Source organism: Stomoxys calcitrans, chromosome 1, assembly GCF_963082655.1.
Source record: "Stomoxys calcitrans chromosome 1, idStoCalc2.1, whole genome shotgun sequence".
In the NCBI taxonomy this organism is placed as follows: domain Eukaryota; kingdom Metazoa; phylum Arthropoda; class Insecta; order Diptera; family Muscidae; genus Stomoxys; species Stomoxys calcitrans.
Genome location: NC_081552.1, coordinates 25670856 through 25694275, shown reverse-complemented (window position 1 = coordinate 25694275; position 23420 = coordinate 25670856).

Genomic DNA, 23420 nt, shown 5'->3' with positions numbered 1-23420 from the left:
CGGTTTATAACCTGATATAGCTGCCATATAAACCGATCTTGGGTCTTGACTTCTTGAGCCTCTAGAGTGCGCAATTCTTATCCGATTGGAATGAAATTTTGCACGACGTGTTTTGTTATGATATCCAAAAACTGTGCTAAGTATGGTTCAAATCGGTCCATAACCTTATATAGCTGCCATATAAACCGATCTTGGGTCTTGACTTCTTGAGCCTCTAGAGTGCGCAATTCTTATCCGATTGGAATGAAATTTTGCACGACGTGTTTTGTTATTATATCCAACAACTGTGCCAAGTATGGTTCAAATCGGTTTATAACCTGATATAGCTGCCATATAAACGGATCTTGGGTTTTGACTTCTTGAGCCGAACTGGCTGACATTTTACATAGGTCCATATCTTAATATCGCTCTAATAGCAGAGCAAATCTTTTCTTATATCCTTTTTTTTTTTTGCCTAAGAAGAGATGCCGGGAAAAGAACTCGACAAATGCGATCCATGGTGGAGGGTATATAAGATTCGGCCCGGCCGAACTTAGCACGCTTTTACTTGTTTAGCTTTTATCTTTTTGGCAACACTGGTTTAAACAGCTCACGCCCATTTCGTATTTTCTTTCACTGTCAAACATCTTCAGTTTGGTCTATAGTTTAACCATGAATCTTGAACTTTATTATCAAAATGAGTGCTCTGATAAGAAGGTCCATCGCACGCATCTTGTGTTCATCGACGAAGCTCATTTTTGGCTCCAATAAGCAGAATTGTCGATTTTGGAGTGAAGATCAGCCAAAAGCATTGCAATAGCTACCAATGCATCCAGAAAAAGTCAGAGCTTGGTGCGGTCGAATGATGCCACCAGCCCATAAGTGGCATCATTAGACCGTACCTCTTCAAAGATGATGCGAATCGTAACGTAATTGTGAATGGTGAGCGCTGTCGTGAGATGATATCCAACTTTTTTTGCCCAAAATGCAAAAGCTTGACTTGCATGACATGTGGTTTCAACAAGATGCTGCCACATGGCACACAGAGGCGAGTTCGGTAAACAGCTTATCTCGGGAATCAAAGTTAGGAATTTGGTGCTTCTTCTAAAATTCCTGATTGTTATCAATACCACGCCCAAAATTGGTTCATGTCTCCGTCTAAGTGCCGGTGCCTGTTAGCCGCGAAAGCTGGACAATGATATGGGAAATGTTGGAGCATTTCCTCTTCATCTGCCCCTCATGCCATACACATGCTATCACCTGCCGCACCGATTTTGCATAAGTGGGCTCGTAGTCTATGTGTCCCGTTATGATACCAAAAGCTATACTGCCATCCATCTTACTTCCTTTCAGTAATAGCCTCGCCCTCTCACGATCCGCATCACCCCATAGGATTTGCGCCGTCCTACCGACTATTTCGCTGTAAACAGGGCGGTCCACTCCACCAGGTCCACTCTATTCGTTTAACATGATCTTCCAGATGGCAATACTAGGGTTCCTCTGTCCAAGACTGTGCTTCTGCCGGCAGTGCCTCTCAATCGACCTCAAGCGCCGTCTTAGGTATCCGATCGTAAACTTCTTCCCTTCTTTTCAGGTTTCTTATCGTCACCTCGATTATACCGCGATGGTCTGAGCTCCTCCTATCCTTAATCCATTGTCCCATCGTCTTAAGTCGCAAAGCCGCCTCATACTAAATCTGTATGTCATTGGGTCGGATATCTAGAATAATCTCCAGTGCTCTAGTGAGGGTGGTCCTCATCGCTCCGCCAGTGCCAAGACAACATGTTCTATGAATTTGTTTTATGGTCCTTTTCTTGCACTTTTTCTCTATAGCAGTCCACCAAACTACTGAGGCGTTAGTAAGTAAGTAAGTGAAATCGGGTAATAAATGCAACTTTTCCCACGGGAACGTATATAAAGTGGGTTTCAGACCCTAAATCGGTAGATTGGTCTATATGGCAGCTGTATCTAAATATATTCCGATCCAAACAATATTTGGGTCGGGTGGCTTACAACAACTGGCTGTTTCTAATTTCAGCAAAATCGATGGGTTTTAGACACTAAACCGGCAGATCGGTCTATATGGCAGCTATATCCAAATATGGTCCGATTTTGCCCATTCAAGAACTTAACCTGCGTGAGAAAAAAATACTTATCTGTGCCAAATTTCAGCTCAAATTTTCTCAAATTTTGAAAACTGTAGAGTGATTCCTATAGACCGACGGACAGACAGGCAGACACACAGATATTCGTAAATCGCCTTAGAATTTTACGACTATACGAAATAGTATATACTTTGTAGGGTCGGAAATGGATATTGCGATATGTTGCAAACGGAACGACTAAATGAATATACCCCCTATCCTATGGTGGTTGGTATGGAAACTAAACACCGGGGCTGCTTGGAACATAACACATATGTTGTAGAGGATTGCCTCTTTTCATGAAAGTATTTATCTTCATATTACTACCGTCATTTTATGTCAAATGGGCCACTTTTGGAACCGCTCACAAATGTTAAATGTTATCGCCAATATGTGAACTAAGGCATTCATCGTCCTTGGCAAACATATACCAAATTTTGCACAAATATGAGGACGTTGAATAGAACACCCCCGGTTAAATTTTGTAAAGGTCGGACCAAAATTGTGGCCTTTACAAAGCAATAGCTTTTGTTCAAGGGCCAAAAAAGAGACTTGTGCAAAATTTCATGAAAATTGAGTTTATCGGATGAAATATATATAGGAGCTATTGCTAAATCTGAGCCGATTATAATGAAAAACAAGTAAAAGCGTGCTAAGTTCGGCCGGGCTGAATCTTATATACCCTCCACCATGGATCGCATGTGTCGAGTTCTTTTCCCCCCATCTCTTCTTAGGCAAAAAAGGATATAAAAAAAGAGTTGCTCTGCTATTAAAACGATATTAAGATATGGTCCGGTTCGGACCACAATTAAATTATATGTTGGAGACCTGTGTAAAATTTCAGCGAATTCGTATAACAATTGCGCCCATTGGGGCTCACGAAGTAAAATAGAGAGAACGATTTATATGGGATCTGTATCGGGCTATAGTCCGATTCAGACCATAATAAACACGTTTGTTGATGGTCATGAGAGGATCAGTCGTACAAAATTTTAGGCATATCGGATAATAATTGCGACCTCTAGGGGTCAAGAAGTCAAGATTCCAGATCGGTTTATATGGCAGCTATATCAGGTTATGAACCCATTTGAACCTTATTTGACACAGTTGTTGAAAGTAAAAATAAAATATGTCATGCAAAATTTCAGCCAAATCGGATAGGAATTGCGCCCTCTAGAAGCTCAAGAAGTCAAATCCCCAGATCTGTTTATATGACAGCTATATCAGGTTATGGACCGATTTCAACCATACTTGGCACAATTGTTGGATATCATAACAAAATACTACGTGCAAAAATTCATTCAAATAGGATAAGAATTGTGCCCTCTAGAGGCTCAAAAAGTCAAAACCCAAGATCGGTTTATATGACAGCTATATAAGGTTATGGACCGATTTGAACCATACTTGGCACAGTTGTTGGATATCGTAACAAAACACGTCGTGCAAAATTTCATTCCGATCGGATAAGAACTGCGCACTCTAGAGGCTCAAGAAGCCAAGACCCAAGATCGGTTTATATGGCAGCTATATCAAAACATGGACCGATATGGCCCATTTACAATACCAACCGACCTACACTAATAAGAAGTATTTGTGCAAAATTTCAAGCGGCTAGCTTTACTAGTTCGGAAGTTAGCATGCTTTCGACAGACAGACGGACGGACGGACAGACGGACGGACATGGCTAGGTCGACATAAAATGTCGCTACGATCAAGAATATATATACTTTATGGGGTCTCAGACGAATATTTCGAGTAGTTACAAACTGAAGGACGAAATTAGTATACCCCCCATCTTATGGTGGAGGGTAAAAAAATTGCAAATTTTGCCCATGATCATTCCACTAAGGAACAGATGCAAACTTCTCACATATCAATATGTGCAGTCCGATTCAAGTTTTAAGCTCAATGATAAGGGGCCTCCTTTTTATAACCGAGTCCGAACGGCGTGTCAAATGTCACAAATGTCGCCAGCATTAGGAGGGGCAACCCAATATATATGGGATATATTGGGTTGCCCAAAAAGTAATTGCGGATTTTTAAAAGAAAGTAAATGCATTTTTAATAAAACTTAGAATGAACTTTAATCAAATATACTTTTTTTTACACTTTTTTTCTAAAGCAAGCTAAATTTAACAGCTGATAACTGACAGAAGAAAGAATGCAATTACAGAGTCACAAGCTGTGAAAAAATTTGTCAACGCCGACTATATGAAAAATCCGCAATTACTTTTGTGGGCAACCCTATATCTAAATCTGAACCGATTGTTGCCAAAATCAATAGCATTCGTTGATGAACTAAAAATGTGATATGTGCAAAATACGTAGTCTCATATACGGACAGACGGTCATGGTAAAATCGAATCAGAAAGCGATTCTGAGTCGATCGGTATACTTATCAATGGGTCTACATCTTCTCCTTCTAAGCGCTCAAAACAAATGCACAAACTTATGGTACCCTGCAAGACAATGGTGGTGTTGGGCATAAAAACATTCATGGAATATATGCACCCACATTTTAATAAAACGTCCTGAAATTGCTGCCAAATTTAAGGAAGAATTTTAAAATCATTAATTTAATTGCTCGTTATCTGATTTAACTTTAATTTAAATCAAATTAGTTTCTTCTTCTCGTTCTTTATATCAAATCCACCTCCCATAAAGATTATAAATGCACTTAGGTTAGGTTATGTTGAAAAGAGGCTGCGGATATTAAACTGCCCCAAGCCACTGTGGACATACACCTAGGCCAGTAACTGGCTTGTTGTACGCTCTCAAAATCCAAACAAGTCCTAATTGAATGCACTTAATTTTCTCCTTTTTTTTCTCCGAAATATAAACTCTCGCTCTTGATAATTTGTCCTAGTAATTGAAAACTGTTGTCACTAACACTCACGATTTCCCAGCACAGTGATGAGAAAATGTTTTCCATTTCATAAATGAATAATTAAAAGGACTTAACTGTCAATGTTGGAACACAACACAATAGAAAATGTCGTTTAGCATCCGAGCTGATTTGCAATTCTGCTGACCTCATTGGGAGAGTAAAGTATGAAGTGGTACTAAGCATAGGAAAGTAGTAAATATGTGATAAACTCAGGCGGGTCAAACCATGCTTTCTCACTACCAATGAAGTCATGGCTGCTCTTCAAAGGAATTGAGGTACAGCAAGCTTTTAATAAGCACCAGATTTGGTGTATTTGCTCAAAAGACCACACCAATTAATCAGTAAGGAAATGCTAAAGTCAGGCGGAGCCGACTATATGAAACCCTATAATCATTAATTCGGGCAAGAGATATAAATGGGATTTATTTACTTCACTTTAATTCGCTATGACTGAACGCAGAATAGCGTTCCAAGCGCCTCGATCTTCTGCTCTTATTCTAAAATCTATGATACCAAATTTCGAGGTGTCTCCCACCGCTTGATCTTACCATCGGGCTTTTGGTCGTCCCGGTCCCAATGTGATTGCCTTCAAAAGACTTCTTTGCCGGAGTATTTTCATCCATTCCGGCAACATGACCTAGCCAACGCAACAGTTGTATTTTGATACGTGTATTCGACGCCTATATTCTCCATTAACGTTCGAAGAATCTTTCTCTCATTTACTCCAAGCACTACCTCGTCTGCTTTCACAAGTACCCATGCCTCGGAACCATATAACAACATGGGTAGTATCGGTTTCTTGCATAGTGTAATCTTCGTCTGTCGAGAGGTGACATTGTTTCTAAACTGCTGATGTAATCCAAAGTAGCATCTGTTTGCCAGTATTATTCTAAGCTTTGTTGCATAACTGGTGCCATTCGAAGTAGTGCCGAGGTAGTTAAAATTGGTGACTATCTCAAAGTTGTGGTTCCCATCCAATTTGTCTTGTCTACATTTACTACCAGACCCATGATTGACTCTCTTCCGATTCTTTCAAAGGCTGCAGTTACTACTTCCTGTGACCGACCTATGATTTCGATATCTTCGGCATAGGCGAGTAGCATGTGTTCTCTTATGATTAGTGTGTCATATCTATTCACATCTGCATCTCGTATAATCTTCTCCAGCAGGATATTAAAGAGATCGCAAGATAGGCTGTCCCCTTGTCTGAAACCTCGATTGGTATTAAATGGTTCGGAGAGATTTTTTCCTATTCTTACTGAGAGACGCCTATCAGCAAGTGTCATCCTGCTGAGTCTTATTAATTGTGCAGGGATACCTAACTCAGACATGGCTCGAAATACCTTGGAACGTATATCAAAAACGGCTTTGTAGTCAACAAAAAGATGGAAGGTGTTGATTTGTCCTTCTCAGGTCTTTTCCAGGTTTTGGCGCCGTGTGAATATCTGGTCTAGTGAAGATTTATCAGGTCTATAGCCGCATTGGTTGCGCCCAATTATCTCATTGTCTCTAGGTTTTAATTTAAAGGGGAGGAGACATATTCCATTGTAGTTGGCACATTCCGTTTTGTCTCCTTTCTTGTGTACAGGACATAGTATGCTGATGTTCCAATAATCGGGTATGCGTTCTTCTAGCCAGATCGCGCAAATAAGCTGATGAATACGCCTTATCAGCGTGTTGCCTCCGATCCTAAATAGTTCAGCGGGTAACCTGACAGCTCCTGCTGCCTTGTTTGTTCTTCAGTATGGTCACAGCTACTTGGACTTCATTCTGATTAGGAGGTAAACATTTTATACCATCATCAGGGATTGGTTCTGCGGTATCCATTTCGCCGCCATCGTCAGTCACTAACAATTTGGGAAAATGTTCTTCCCATATCCTCAGCACACTATCTGTGTCAGTTAGCAGATTTGTTTCTTTGTCCCTGCAGGAGAATGTGCCTGCACCAAAGCCATCGGTTTGATGTTAAATTCTTTGGTAGGATTGCTGGACTGTATCTCACACTCTCGCCTTTTCATTTCCATTTTCTTTCTGCAGATGGTTTGGGGATGTTTTTCTATAACTGGTCCGTATCCCATTTTCTGGATTATGGATAAAATGTGTGTTGTGGATTACAACGATATCTTAGGGAATGAAATGCTTCAATTTGCCGAGGAAAAAATGCCACATGGCAGGTTAATGACTTAAAGCACTTTTCCAGGCAAGCAGAATTCTAGTTTTAGGAGCATTCTGTGCTGCGTTTGGATCGCGTTTGGATCATGGGACCTAAACCTTATTAAAAACCTCTGGGGCACACAAAAACAAAGATTTAAAATTTTTCTTATGGTTTTTATATATTTTTATACCAACCACCATAGGACCGACACACATCGAAATATATATTTCCTATCCTACAAGTATATATATTTCGGATCGTCCTAAAATTCTAAGGAAATTTAACAATGTACGTGTGTCTGTCCGTCCCTCTGTTGTAATCAATTTACAGTCTTCAAAAATTGAGATATTGCATTTTTGAACAGGCTAACTCGGATGTTATTTTGATATTGCTACCATATAGACCCATCTGCCGGTTAAGGGTCTGAAGCCCATAATAGCTGTATTTATAACAGGATTTCGCTGAAATTTTAAACAGTGAGTTACTTTAAGTCTCCCAACATCCAATCCAAATATGGTTCAGATCAGTTATATTTAGATATAGCTGTCATATAGACCCATCTGCCGCATTAGGGTCTGAAACCCGTAAAAACTCTATTTGCCCGATTTCGCAGAAATTTGAAACAGCGTGTTTTTTTAAGCTTCCTCTAATCCGACCTAAATATGGTTCAGATCGAACTATATTTAGATACACAGCCATATATACCGATCTACCGGTTAAGGGTCTGAAACCCATAACAACTGCATTTGTAACTCGATTTCGCTTAAATTTGCATTATAGATCGATCTTCCAGTTTAGGGTCTTCTTTCTTTTCTTTAATTGGCTATGACAGAATATTTCTTCCACTAGCCGAACATAGAAGAGCGTTCCAAGCGTAGTTCTGCTATTACAGCAGTAGTACTGCAATTTCATAGTAGCAGGCATAGCCACGAAATCACGAAAGCGTTCGAGTGGCCAAAGATATCCTTTTAAAATTTTGCACTGATACTTCTTATCGATACAGGTTCTTGGGGATTGGAAATGGGCTATACCGGTTAGTAGAAAAGTTTACATAGCGACGTGGCGAACATGCCAATGTAAACGCCCCATCTGCGTCAAAGAAACTAAACGAGTGATGCTGTGATAACTTCCGGAGAAAATTGATGAAATTTTTTACCCTCCACCACAGGATGGGGGTATACTAATTTCGTCAATCTGTTTGTAAAAAAATGCAAATTTTGCCCATGAACATTCCACTAAGGAACAGGGGCAAACTTCTCACATATCAATGAGTGCAGTCCGATTCAAGTTTAAGCTCAATGATAAGGGGCCTCTTTTTTATAGCCGAGTCCGAACGGCGTGACGCAGAAGAGAAGTTTTACATGGCATAGTACCTCACAAATGTTGCCAGCATTAGGAGGGGAAAACCACCGCTGAAAATTTTTTCTGATGGTCTCGCCAGGATTCGAACCCAGGCGTTCAGCGTCATAGGCGGACATGCTAACCTCTGCGCTACGGTGGCCTCCTCCTCAATCTGTTTGTATCTGCTCGAAATATTCGTCCAGAACCCCATAAAGTATATATGCTCTTGACCATCATGACATTTTAGGTCGATCTAGCCATGTCCGTCCGTCCGTCTGTCCATCCGTTAGTTCGTCGAAAGCTCGCTAACTTTCGAAGTATTAAAGCTAGCAGCTTGAAATTTTGCACAAATACTTCTTATAAGAGTAGATCGTGTGTGATTGTAAATGGGCCATATCGGTCCACTTCTTGAGCCTCTATAGGGCGCAATTCCTTTCTGATGTGGCTGAAATTTTGTCTTTCGTTATGACTTGCATAAATAAAGCTGCCATAAAAACCGATCTGGGATCTTGATTTCTGGAGCCTCTACAGGGAATAATTATTATCCGATTTGGCTGAAATTTTGTACAACGGCTTCTCCTACGACCTTCAATGTACGTGTCATATAGGGTCTGAATCGACCTATAGCCTGATACAGCTCCCATATAAACCGATATCCCTATTTGAATTCTTGAGCCCCTAAAGGGCGCAGTTCTTATTCGAATTGGCTGAAATTTTAAACAATGATTTTTACTATGGTCTCCAATATTCCGTTTTGATGCGAATTAGACCATAACATGATATAGCTCCAATAGCAAAGAAATTATTTTCTTTGCTATTAAGAGTTACCGGGAAAGGAACTCGACAAATGCGATCCATGTTGGAGGGTATATAAGATTCGGCCCGGCCGAACTTAGCACGCTTTTACTTGTTCTCGCTAAAATCGATTGCAGTCAATTAAGTGTTTAGCAGTTGTTCTTCGTTGACCTTCTTTAGCCGATACAACCCCATAACATATTTCTCATTCAATTTCATTTGACCGACTTCCGGGATTTTTATTCAATTTGCTAAAATGTTAAAGTGCATCAATTGCCATGGCTTTTTCATTTTCAGTAATCGTGTGCTACAATGCATTTAAAATATTTCACCTTCAAGAAAATTCTTTAAGTTGGATGGCCCCCTCAGGCATATTCAATGCCAAATACATGATTTTTCCGTCATTGCGATTCTTAGTAAAAAATGCAATTTAAAGGCTCTTGTTTCTGCCAGACATTTTCTCCATCTCGATTTATTAAATGCTTGTTTTTTGTTGTAGTTTTAATTTTTAATTTCCTGGAATGCACTCAAGTGCTAGTGATTGATGTTCATTGAGAAAAGGAAAAATGATGCCAAGAAATACAAGGACACTAAAAAACCCCCACACACCCAATATTCACCCCATTGTCAAAAATTACAATGCTTGCAACAATACTGCACAAATATTCACAAATAATTGTTTGCTTTGTTCAACAGCACTTAAGTTCATGCTGTATTGTAATCAATTTTAACAAGAAATTCTTGAAAATTTGATGTTTTTTATTTGTATTGAGTTTTCAATGACGTAAATTAACTTATTTGTATAATATTTTCTAATATGGCCTCATTTTATTATTGAAAGGTGAGAAAATATGTTTTTATAACCACCACCATAGGATGGGGGTATACTATTCAAGTCATTCGGTTTGTAATACCTCGAAATATTGATCTGGAACCGCTTAATGAATATATATTCTGGATCATTTCGATATTCTGATTCGATCCAACCATGTCCGTTCGTCCATCTGTCGAAATCACGATATCGGTCGAACACGTAAAACTATTCGCTTGAGCCCCCGGAAGCCGCAATTTTTGTCCGATTTGGCTGCAACTTTGCACGTAGTGTTTTGTTATGATTTCCAACAAATGTGCCGAGTACGGTTCAAATCGGTCAAGATTTCAAAACGGTCAAGATATAGCTCCCACATAAATCGATCTCTCGATTTGATTTCCTCAGCCCCTGGAAGCCGCACTTTTGTCCGATTTGGCTGAAATTTCACACAAAGGGTTCTGCTATAACTCTCAACAACTGTGCTGAGGAGTACAGTTCAAATCGGTCTATAAGCTGATATATCTCCCATATAAACCGATCTCCCGATTTGACTTCTTGAGCCCCTGGAAGCCGCAATTTTTGTCCGCTGAAATTTTGCATGCAGTGTTCTGTTATGACTCTCAACAACTGTGCTAAGTACGGTTCAAGTGGGGCTATAACCTGATGTAGATCCTACGTAAACCGATCTCCCGATTTGATTTCTTGAGCCCCTGGAATTAGGACGATTATCTGTTATTGACGTTATAAAAATTGGCCATGGAAAACATGAGCAGTTGTTGTTTTCTTTCCCCCATATGTCATTGAAAATAATTACAATGAAAATATAGTTCACTGCTGGATCCCTCAACATCTCTGGCGAGTATGGAATTTGGATCAGTGGGTTATTTTGGATACTTCGACTAGCTTGACTGATTTGGCATACATATATCTGTGATTGTGAGCATAGGACGCGACCGTCCCAACAATGCTTTTACAATTGTTTTACCATATTATACAGAAACGTTTGTCGTCTACTAACGTGAAAGATGAGACAATGGTGGACATGAACGTGGGTCTTGACTTCTACAGCTTTTAGAAGACGCAATTATTACCCGATTTGGCTGTAATTTTGCACGTGGTGTTTTGGAAGCCACCGTAGCGCAGAAGTTAGCATGTCCGCCTATGACGCTGAACGCCTGGGTTCGAATCCCGGCGAGACCATCAGAAAAAGTCGGTGGTTTTCCCCTCCTAATGCTGGCAACATTTGTGAGGTACTATGCCATGTATAATTTCTCCCTTAAAGGGGGTCACACTGCGGCACGTCGTTCGGACTCGGCTATAAAAACGAGGCTCCTTATTATTGAGCTTAAAACTTAAATCGGACTGCACTCATATATATCGGATTCGTGTTCTACTCTAAAAACCCTCTTATTTGAGCGTCATATTGCAATAGTCAGCAAATACTTCCTATTTGGGTGGTGTTGTGGGGGTAGGGTGGCCCCCTAGACACTTTTCCCAAATATTGACATCAGATTCGTGCTTTACTCCCAAAGACCTTTCGTTTGAGCCCCATATTGGTATGGTCGTAAATTTGTCCCCTTTGGGGGATGTTTTTGGGGAGAGGCGGCCTCCTAAACAGTTGGACCCATATTTGAATATCAGATTCGAATTCTACACTCAAATACCTTTTATTTAAGCCCCATATTCCCATGGTCAGAAAATAAGTCCTGTTTGGGGGGTGTTTTGGGAAAGGGGTGGAACCCCAGAAACGTTGTCCCACATTTAGATATTAGATTCGTATTCTACTCGCAAATACCTTTCATTTGAGTCCCATATTGCCATGGGCGGTAAATATGTCCGATATAGGGGTGCTTTGGGGGTTGGAGTGCTTCCCCTAATATTTGGTCCGACAATTGGATATCAGATAAGTTTTCTAATCTTAATTACTTTTCATTTGAGTCCCATATTGTCGCGATTGGTGTAAGTATAGGTTTGGTAGGTTTTAGGGTGGGGTGGCCCCCCTAGGTACCCCATCCGAAATTTGGATACCAAATTTTTATTTTTGAGGGTACTATATGAGAGCACATCTAAATATTCGCTTAAATCGCACCACCCATCTCCGAGATCTGGTGTTTCTGAAAATTATGATAAGGGGGAGGGTCCGTCCCCTTCAGATACGAAAAAATGTAGTACACTATTTTCACCACGGGGTCTTTATGCACCATCTGTGAAAATTTCAAGAAAATCGGTTCAGCCGTTTCTGAGTCTATAATGAACACACAAACAAACAAACAAACAAACAAACAAACAAACAAACAAACAAACAAACAAACAAACAAGCAAACAAACAAACAAACAAACAAACAAACAAACAAACAAACAAACAAACAAACAAACAAACAAACAAACAAACAAACAAACAAACAAACAAACAAACAAACAAACAAACAAACAAACAAACAAACAAACAAACAAACAAACAAACAAACAAACAAACAAACAAACAAACAAACAAACAAACAAACAAACAAACAAACAAACAAACAAACAAACAAACAAACAAACAAACAAACAAACAAACAAACAAACAAACAAACAAACAAACAAACAAACAAACAAACAAACAAACAAACAAACAAACAAACAAACAAACACAAATTGATTTTTATACATAAGAATAAGATATAGCCCCGAATTTGCGTTTTGAGCATCCAGATAACAAATTTTTATGGGATTTGACAGATTTTTGTTATACAAGTAAGCTTACATAATGTGTACAAGCTTACAAAAGCCACAATATTAAAGTTTTGTTTTTTGCCGAAAACCTCAAATTTTATCACTGTTGTTGTTCCAGAAAGAAACTTATTATTCTCGTATTTTTCATAATCACAAAATTATATTGTATTGTATAATTAAATTAAAGACTGAAATAAAAACTTTTTAAATCAAATGATTTTGCACACTTAATTTTGACTCTCACTGTATAGGCACCACACCCCTGACCCCCAACACAAGATGTCACGGATGCCTTTTTATACTCACCACAAAGGATGGGAGTATATTCATTTTGTCATTTCGTTTGCAGCACATCGAAATATCCATTTCCAACCTATAAAGTATATATATTCTTGATCAGCGTAAAAATCTAAGCCGATCTAGACATGTACGCCCGTCTGTCAGTCTCTCTGTTGAAATCACGCTACAGTCTTTAAAAATAGAGACATTGAGCTGAAATTTTGAACAGAAAAAGGGCTATATATTCATATAGCCCCCATATAGACCGATCGGCCGATTTTGGGTCTCAGGCCCATAAAAGCCACATTTATTATCCGATTTTGCTGAAAATTAAGTCAGTGAGTAACGTTAGGCCCTTCGACATCCTTCATCAATTTGGCCCAAATCGGTCCAGATTTGGATATAGCTGCTATATAGACCGATCTGCCGATTTAGGGTCGGTTTTGCTGAAATTTGGGACAGTGAGTTGTGTTAGGCCCTTCGACATTCTTCGTCAATTTGGCCCAGATCGGTCCAGAATTAAATATAGCTGCCATATGGACCGATCCTCAGATTTAGGGTCTTAGGCCCATAAAAGTCACATTTATTATTCGATTTTGCTAAAATTTGGGACAGTGAGTTTTCTTAGGCCCTTCGACATCTTTCTTCAATTTGGCCCTGATCGGTTTAGATTTGAATATAGCTGCCATATAGACCGATCTCTCGGTTTAAGGTTTACAACTCTGCGAGTTCTTCTTCAATTTGGCCCTGATCGGTCCAGATTTGGATATTGCGGTCATATAAACCGATCTCTCGATTTAAGGTTTTGGGCCCATAAAATGCGCATTTATTGTCCGATGTCGCCGAAATTTGGGACAGTGAGTTGCGTTAGGCTATTCGACATTTTTTTTGGAACTCGGCCCAAATCGGTCCAGATTTAGATATAGCTGCCATATAGACCGATCTCTCGATTTAAGGTCTTGGGCCCATAAAAGGCGCATTTAATTGTCTGATTTCGCCGAAATTTAGAATGTCATAGGCTCTACGACATATTTTTGCAATTTGGCTCACTTATTGTCCGATATCACCGAAATTTGGGACAGTGAGTTGTGATAGGCTGCCCAAAATCTTTATGCAATTTGGCCTAGATCGGTCTAAATTTGGATATATCTGCCATATAGCCATCTCTTGATTTATGGTCTTGGACCCATAGAAGACGAATTTATAGTCCTATTTCGCTTGTGTTAGGCCCTCTTCAGTTTGGCCCAGATCGGTTCAGATTTGGATATAGCTGTTATATATACCGATCTCTTGATTTAAAGTCTTGGCCCCATAAAAGGCACATTTATTATCAGCTTTTGCTGAAATTTGACACAGAAACTTTGTTAGACTTTTCTACATCTGTATTGTATATGGTTCAGATCGCTCTTTATTTGGATATAGCTACCAAAAAGAAAAATATTTTGTTCTAAAAAATTGAACAGTGACTTGTATTAGACCACTCAATGTCCGTGTCGAATTTGGTCTAAATCGCACCATATTTCAATATAGCTGCAATGGGGGCATAAATTATGCATTTTTCACCGGATTATGATGAAAGGTGGTTTTCGTATATACCCGAAGTGGTGGGTATTCAAAGTTCGGTCCGGCAGAACTTAACGACTGTTTACTTGTTCAACCTAACCTAACTTTACCTATTATGGAGGTATTCTAAGTTAGTCATTCCATTCCATTCCATTTGTAACAACTCGAATTATTGGTCTAAAATCATGTACGTCTATTAACCATGTCCGTTCATCTATGCCTTCTCCCCGGCCTCCCGATTTTACTCCCTTATCTTTCTAATGGCGCTATTCTTATCTTAATTGCCCCTTTGGCATTTCAAATGTATAAACATTGTACTTCCATCAAAAAGGTAACCATAACAAATTTCTTATATGCTTAAAAAATTCAATGTATGTGTTAATGGCATTTCTGTACATGTACTCCCGCATACTTAGACTAACTTATCTCCTTAAGACTTGCTAGCAATTTGTACTATTTGTGTACCCTCCACCGTAGAATGTGGGCTATACTAATTTCGTCATTCCGTTGGTTACACCACGAAATATGCGTCTAAGACTCCATAAAGTATATATATTCTTGATCGTCATGACATTTTAAGCCGATCTAGCCATGTCCGTCCGTCTGGCGAACGCACGCTAACTTTCGAAGGCATAAAGCTAGCTGGAGGGCGCAATTATTACTCGATTTGCCTGAAATTTTGCTGGTGGTGTTTTTCTATGACTGGTGTTTTTATACCCTCCACCATAAGATGGGGGGTATACTAATTTCGTCATTCTGATTGTAACTACTCGAAATATTCGTCTTAGACCCCATGAAGTATATATATTCTTGATCGTCGTGAAATTTTATGTCGATCTAGCCATGTCCGTCCGTCTGTCCATCAGTCCGTCCGTCCGTCCGTCTGTCTGTCGAAAGCACGCTAACTTCCGAAGGAGTAAAGCTAGCCGCTTGAAATTTTGCACAAATACTTCTTATTAGTGTAGGTCGGTTGGTATTGTAAATGGGCCATATCGGTCCATGTTTTGATATAGCTGCCATATAAACCGATCTTGGGTCTTGACTTCTTTTGCCTCTAGAGTGCGCAATTCTTATCCGATTGGAATGAAATTTTGCACGACGTGTTTTGTTATGATATCCAACAACTGTGCAAAGTATGGTTCAAATCGGTTTATAACCTGATATAGCTGCCATATAAACCGATCTTGGGTCTTGACTTCTTGAGCCTCTAGAGGGCGCAATTCTTATCCGATTGGAATGAAATTTTGCATGGCATGTTTTCTTATGATATCCAATAACTGTGCCAAGTATGGTTCAAATCGGTCCATAGCCTGATACAGCTGCCATATAAACCGATCTTAGGTCTTGACTTCTTGAGCCTCTAGAGTGCGCAATTCTTATCCGATTGGAATGAAATTTTGCACGACGTATTCTGTTATGATAGCCAACAACTGTGCCAAGTATGGTTCAAATCGGTCTATAACCTGATATAGCTGCCATATAAACCGATCTTGGGTCTTGACTTCTTGAGCCTCTAGAGTGCGCAATTCTTATCCGATTTGAATGAATTTTGGCACGACGTTTTTTGTTATGATATCCAATAACTGTGCCAAGTGTGGTTCAAATCGGTCCATAACCTGATATAGCTGCCATATAAACCGATCTTGGGTCTTGACTTCTTGGGCCTCTAGAGAGCGCAATTCTTATCCAATTTGACTGAAATTTTGTACGACGGATCCTCTCATGACCATCAACATACGTGTTTATTATGGCCTGAATCGGTCTATAGCCCGATACAGCTCCCATATAAATCGATCTCTCTATTTTACTTTTTGAGCGCCCAAAGGGCGCAATTCTTATTCGAATTGGCTGACATTTTACACAGGTCGCCAACATATAATTTAATTGTGGTCCAAACCGGACCATATCTTGATATCGCTCGAATAGCAGAGCAAATCTTTTCTTATATCCTTTTTAGCCTAAGAAGAGATGCCGGGAAAAGAACTCGACAAATGCGATCCATGGTGGAGGGTATATAAGATTCGGCCCGGCCGAACTTAGCATGCTTTTAATTGTTCTATTTGAGAAAGTTATTCAAAGATTTTGACAAATGCGATCCATGATAGAGGGTATATAAGATTCGGCCCGGCTGAACTTAGCACGCTTTTATTCTACTTTTACTTACTTTACTTTTTTACTTTACTTTTCTTGGAAGTTTGTGTGTCCTTATTTTATGTTTGCTGTTCCTCCGAAATGCGACAAAAATGTTCATATTTTATTCAACATCATCGTGTGACTTGAGTGTAAATTAGGAGTGGCTAACCCCCACCTAACGTACCCAAAAATGGAGGCAACTACTTGTTAGGAGTTTGGATTGATTTTCAACATGACATGTTGGCTATGACACCAGTAAGTGTTGCACAATTTGTGCCATCTAATAGTACCATCCAGCTTTGTTACCTTCATTCGAAGAGAGTAACTTTTATTTATTGGCATGGGAATGTAGTAAAAGTACTTCAATGCCATTATATCCTTATCGTGACCCAAATGTAGCAGAATATGCTACTGTTGTGGATGTTGAATGCAATAAAAGTATTTCACAGGTTCGCTCGCTCGTTGAAAGGGTGAAAATTCCTTTGCATTTTTACGGTGAACGTTAGCTTGGCAAAATATTGTATATAGATGACATGAACTAGTTTTGAAGCAAGTTGGAAGCTTTTAGGAAATGTGAGGAAGGAATTTGCTAAAATAGCTAGATTAAAAAATTACACAGTGGAAAAAAACGGAAAAATCTAAGTTAGTGATGACGAAGGACTTGCAATATTTGTATAGAGTGCTCTATATTTCATACTAATCTTTGTAATATAGAACTTGATGTTTTCAGGAGACGTATCCTGCATGGTAGAGAGTAGCAGCTCTCTTCAGAGGCTAAGTTCTTGGGTATTATTTTTATACCCACCACCGTACGATAGGGGGTATATTCATTTAGTCATTCCTTTTGCAACACATAGACATATCAATTTCCGATCCTACAAAGTATTGGGTTGCCCAAAAAGTAATTGCGGATTTTTTAAAAGAAAGTTAATGCATTTTTAATAAAACTTAGAATGAACTTTAATCAAATATACTTTTTTTACACTTTTTTTCTAAAGCAAGCTAAAAGTAACAGCTGATAACTGACAGAAGAAAGAATGCAATTGCAGAGTCACAAGCTGTGAAAAAATTTGTCAACGTCGACTATATGAAAAATATATATATTTCGGATCGTCGTAAAATTCTAAGACGATTTAACGATGTCCGTGTGTCTGTCCGTTCGTCTGTTGTAATCACTCTACAGGCTTCATAAATTGAGAGATTGAGCTGAAATTTGGCACAAATACGTCTTTTTGATGCACGCTGGTTAAGTTCTTGAACGGGCCAAATTGGACCATATTTGGATATAGACATGCCAACATCTGACCCAAATATGGTTCAGATCGGACTATATTTAGATATATCTGCCCTATAGACCGATCTGCCGATAAAGAGTCTGAAGCCCATAAAAGCTTTCCGGATTGACACTCAAGCCGATGGGAGAATGTATTGAGGATAGAAGCAGGTCATACCACCGCGGTATAATCAAGGCGACAACAGGAAAGCTGGAAGGAATGATAGAGGTTATTGTATACGCGTTCGACCTCTATCGTAATTTCGACAGACGGACGGACATGGCTAAAACGACTCAGAACGTCGAAACGATCAAGAATACAATACACTTTATGGGGTCTACGACGAATATTTCGAGGTGTTACAAATGGAATGACAAGATTAGTATACCCCCATCCTATGGTGGTGGGTATAAAAATCCTGAACTTTGCGCCTTGTTTTTAAAGACAAAAATCTAAAACTAGTAAAAGCGTGCTTAGTTCAGCCGGGCCGAAACTAATATACGAGTATTCTCCGCCATTTGTCAAGTTCTTTGGCCGATATCTCATTATAGACAAACAAAGGATAATGGATAAGCTTTGCTATGCTATTTCAGCTTTATTAAGTTATGAACCGATTGGGGCCATATGTGGTTTGGCTGCTGGAGACCACAGTAGAATTCATTGTGCAAAAATTCAGCCAATGCAGATAAGAATTGCGCCATAAAGTGGCACGAAATATAAAATTGCTTATATGGCAGCTATGTCAGAATATCGACCGATTCAGGCCATATATTGGGTTGCCCAAAAAGTAATTGCGGATTTTTAAAAAAAAAAAATAATGGATTTTTTAATAAAACTCAGAATGAACTTTAATTAAATATACTTTTTTTACACTTTGTTTCTAAAGCAAGCTAAAAGTAACAGCTGATAACTGACAGAAGAAAGAATGCAATTACAGAGTCACAAGCTGTGAAAAAATTTGTCAACGCCGACTATATGAAAAATCCACAATTACTTTTTGGGCAACCCAATATAACACGTATGTTCAAAGTCATACAAGAAGTCGTTGTGCGAAATTTCGGATAGGAATTGCTCCCTCTAGAGGCTCAAGAAGTATAATCGGGAGATCGGTTTATACTGGAGCTATATTAAGTTGTAAACCGATTTGAACAATACTTTGCACAGTTGTTGATAGTCAAATCAAAACACTTCATGCAAAATATCATCCAAATCGAATATCGAAAATTACAGCTAAATCGGATAGCAAATGCTCAAGAAGACAAGACCCAAGATCGGTTTATGTGGCAGCTTCATAAAAACATTTGGCTCATTGGCCGCTCAACCGACCTTAATCAATAGTAAGTATTTGTGTAAAATTTACTCCTTCGACAGTTAGCGTGCTTTCGAGAGACAGACGGACGGATATGGCTATATCGACTTAAAATGTCATGACGATAAAGAATATATATTCTTTATGGGTCGTACACGAATATTTCGAGGTGTTACAAACAGAACAACGAAATTAGTATACCCCCATCGTATGATGGAGGGTATAAAAAAATTTTTCAAATACACTCACTGAAAAAAGTTTTGGTGAAAATAGCAAACACTGTCGGCTGAATATTAGTAGTTAATTTTGCTGCTATTGTAGCAGTAGTTTTGCTATTACAGCAGTAGTTCTGCAATTCCAGAGCAGCAGGCTTACTGCTGAAAAGTTTGTTGTTTGCTGAAAATGATTGCCTCTTAATTAATTAATTAATGTAACAGGAAACAAGTAAAATGCATTATGTTCAGCCGGGCCGATACCCACCACCTCGGGTACATATGCAAACCTCATTTCGTCACTATCCGGTGGAAACACAATTGGAAACTTATGCACCCAAATTCGGCACGGACATTAAGTGGTCTACTAAATATAAGTCACTGTTCAATTCTGTAGTACACAATATTGGTCTTTTTGGCAGCTATATCCAAATATAAACCAATCTCAACCATATAGGACACGGATGTCGAAAAGCCTAACATAAGTCACTGCTTCAAATTTCAACGAAATTGGATAATAAATGCGCTTTTTATAGGGCCAAGATTTTAAATCGAGAGATCGTTCTATGGGTTGCCCAAAAGAAAGTAAATGCATTTGTAATAAAGCTTAGAATGAACTTTAATCAAATATACTTTTTAACACTCTTTTTCTAAAGCAAGCTAAAATTAACAGCTGATAACTGACAGAAGAAAGAATTTGCAATTATACAGTCACAAGCTGTGAAAAAATTTGTCAACGCCGACTATATGAAAAATCCGCATTTACTTTTTGGGCAACCCAATATATGGCACCTATAACCAAATCTGGACCAAACGAACTAAGGATAGTATATCTCCACTCATATATCCGTGGTTATATTTTGATAGGGGTTGGTTTTGATCAATACAAGTAACAATGTCAGACAATAAATCTGCTTTTTATGGGTTAAGACCCTAAATTCGAAGATGTCTCTATGACAGCTATATCATTATTGTCCCATCTGACTCATATTTGGGGCGGACGACGAGAGGCTTAATATAACTCGATGTTTCAAATTACAATGAAATCGGGTAATAAATAAAGCTTTCAAGAGCTTCAAACCCTAAATCGGCATATCGGTCTATATGACAGCTATATCTAAATACAGTTCGATCTTTATCATATTTGGGTCAGATGGCGGGTGATTTAAAACAACTCACTATTTCAAATCTCAACGAAATCGGGTAATATCCGATCTGAACCATATGCAGGTATGATGTTGGGATTCTTAAAATAACTAACTGTTTCAAATTTCAGCGATATCGGATAGTAAGTGCAGTTTTTATGGGCCTTAGACCCTTAACCGGCAGATCGGTTTATATGGCAGCTATATCTAAATATTGTATGATATGAACCATATTTGGGAGGCTTAAACTACTCACTATTTAACAATTCAGCGAAATCGAATAAAAAACAAAGCATTTATGGCATTAGACCCTTTACCGGCAGATCGGTATATATAGCAGCTATATCCAAATATGGTCCGATTTGGCCCGTTCAAGAACTTAACCAGCGTTCATAAAAAAAATCGGAAGTTCGGTTTATATGGGAACTATATCAGGTTATAGACCGATTTGAGCCGTACTGGCACAATTGTTGGAAGTCACAACAAAACACTAGATGCTCACTTTTAGCCAAATCGGGCAAAAATTGCGGCTTGTAAGGGTTCAAGAAGTCAAATCGTGAGATCAGCTTATATAGGAGCTATATCAGGTTACTGACCGATTTGGACTGTATTTGGCACAGTTTTTAAAAGTCATAAGAGAACACTCTCTGCAAAATTTGAGCCTTATCGAACAAAAATTGCGGCTTCCAGCGGCTTAAGAAGTCACATCGGGAGATCGGTTCATATGGGAGCTATATCATGGTATAGACCGATTTGAACCGTACTTGACACAGCTTAACAGAATACTTAATGACAAATTTCAGACAAATCGGAAAACAATTTAGACTTCCAAGTGCTGAAGGAGTCGAATCGGGAAATCGGTTTATATGGGAGCTATTGTGTTGCCCAAAAAGTAATTGCGGATTTTTCATATAGTCGGCGTTGACAAAATTTTTCAGAGCTTGTGACTCTGTAATTGCATTCTTTCTTATGTCAGTTATCAGCTGTTACTTTTAGCTTGCTTTAGAAAAAAAGTATAAAAAAAGTATAATTGATTAAAGTTCATTCTAAGTTTTATTAAAAATGCATTTACTTTCTTTTAAAAAATCCGCAATTACTTTTTGGGCAACCCAATATATCTAAATCAAAACCGATTTGGCCCATTGGCAATCCCCAACAACCTACATTGATATTAAATAACTGTGCAGAACTTAAAGCGGCTAGCTTCACGCGTTCGATCTCTATCGTGATTTCCACAGACGGACGGACGGATATTGCTAGATTCTAGACTCAGAACGCCGTGATGATCAAGAATATATATACTTTTTGGGAACTTCGACGAATATTTCGAGGTGTTACAAACCGAATGACTAGATTAGTTTACCCCCATCCTATGGTGGTGTGTATAAAAATCCTTTATATGAAGGAAACTATTTTTCACCAAATTGAATGTTTCCTTAAGAAGTTGGAAAATTGATCATATTTAAATAAATTTTTCTAATCTTTGGCTCGAATTTTTAAAACTAGGAAAAAAATTCAGTATATATGCGCTCGTTGTTCTATGTGTCCCGTTATGAAACCAAAAGTTATACTGACCTCCTACTTACTTCCTTTCAGTAATACTCTCGTCTTCCCACGATTCACATGTGGCCATAGGAATTGTGAGGTCCTACCGACAGTTTCGCTGTTCCTCAGTGCTATATGCACGTCAAACCCCTTAAATCGTTATGCGACGCCCCCAAGGGATTCCAAGTTTATTGACGGACGTCCTCTAGCCTTCATTGGCAAATCATCTGCTTTTTCATTCCCCCTACACCGATATGGCCGGTAACCAATCAATGCGGATCGTGCCATCCTCAAAGAAGGTGTTAATATCCATACTACACTCTAAGTTTGTTCGTTACCTTATCGTTCTGGTTATAACCCAAAACGTGCGGATGTAAACTCAAATTTTACTTTTACTGAAAACAAGTAAAAGCGTGCTAAGTTTGGCCGGGTTGAATCTTGACTCCGCTAAAAATTTACCCTTATTAACTGAGCTTATATTTGAATTATTTTGGCCTTAAGAATTCATATCAGCATATCGGTACTAAGGTGGTCTATATCAGCATATTGACCGATTTGGATAAAAATTGGTACTGGTATTGTCATTAGGGGTTTGGGTCATATTTCAACCAAGTCAGTCAGGAGAGCATTTAGGCTTCTAAGGGCTGAAGAAGTCAAATCCGGGGATCGGTTTCTATGGAGACAATATCTGTTTAGAAAACCGATTCGGTTAGTACTTGGCGTGGATGTTGGAAGTCATAACACAAGTCTTTGTTCCGAATTTCAGCCAAATCGGATTTCTTGAGGCTTCTAAGGGCTCAAGAAATCAAATCCGGGTTTCGGTTTACATGGGGACTATATCTGTTTATACACCGATTTGAATCATACTTGGCATGGATATTGGAAGTTCCAACTGAAGTCTTTGTTCCAAATTTTTGTCAAAACAGATGAATATTGAGGCTTTTAGGGGCTCAAGAAGTCAAATCGTTGGATACGAATCTAAACCGATATGGCAAATTTGTAATCCCCAACGACCTACATCAATAAGAAGTATCTGTGCAAAATTTCAAGCGGCTAGATTTATGCGTTCGACCGCTATTGTGACTATCCAGTACATAAAGGGTGGTTTTGTAAGAGCTATAGGAAAGTTTTTC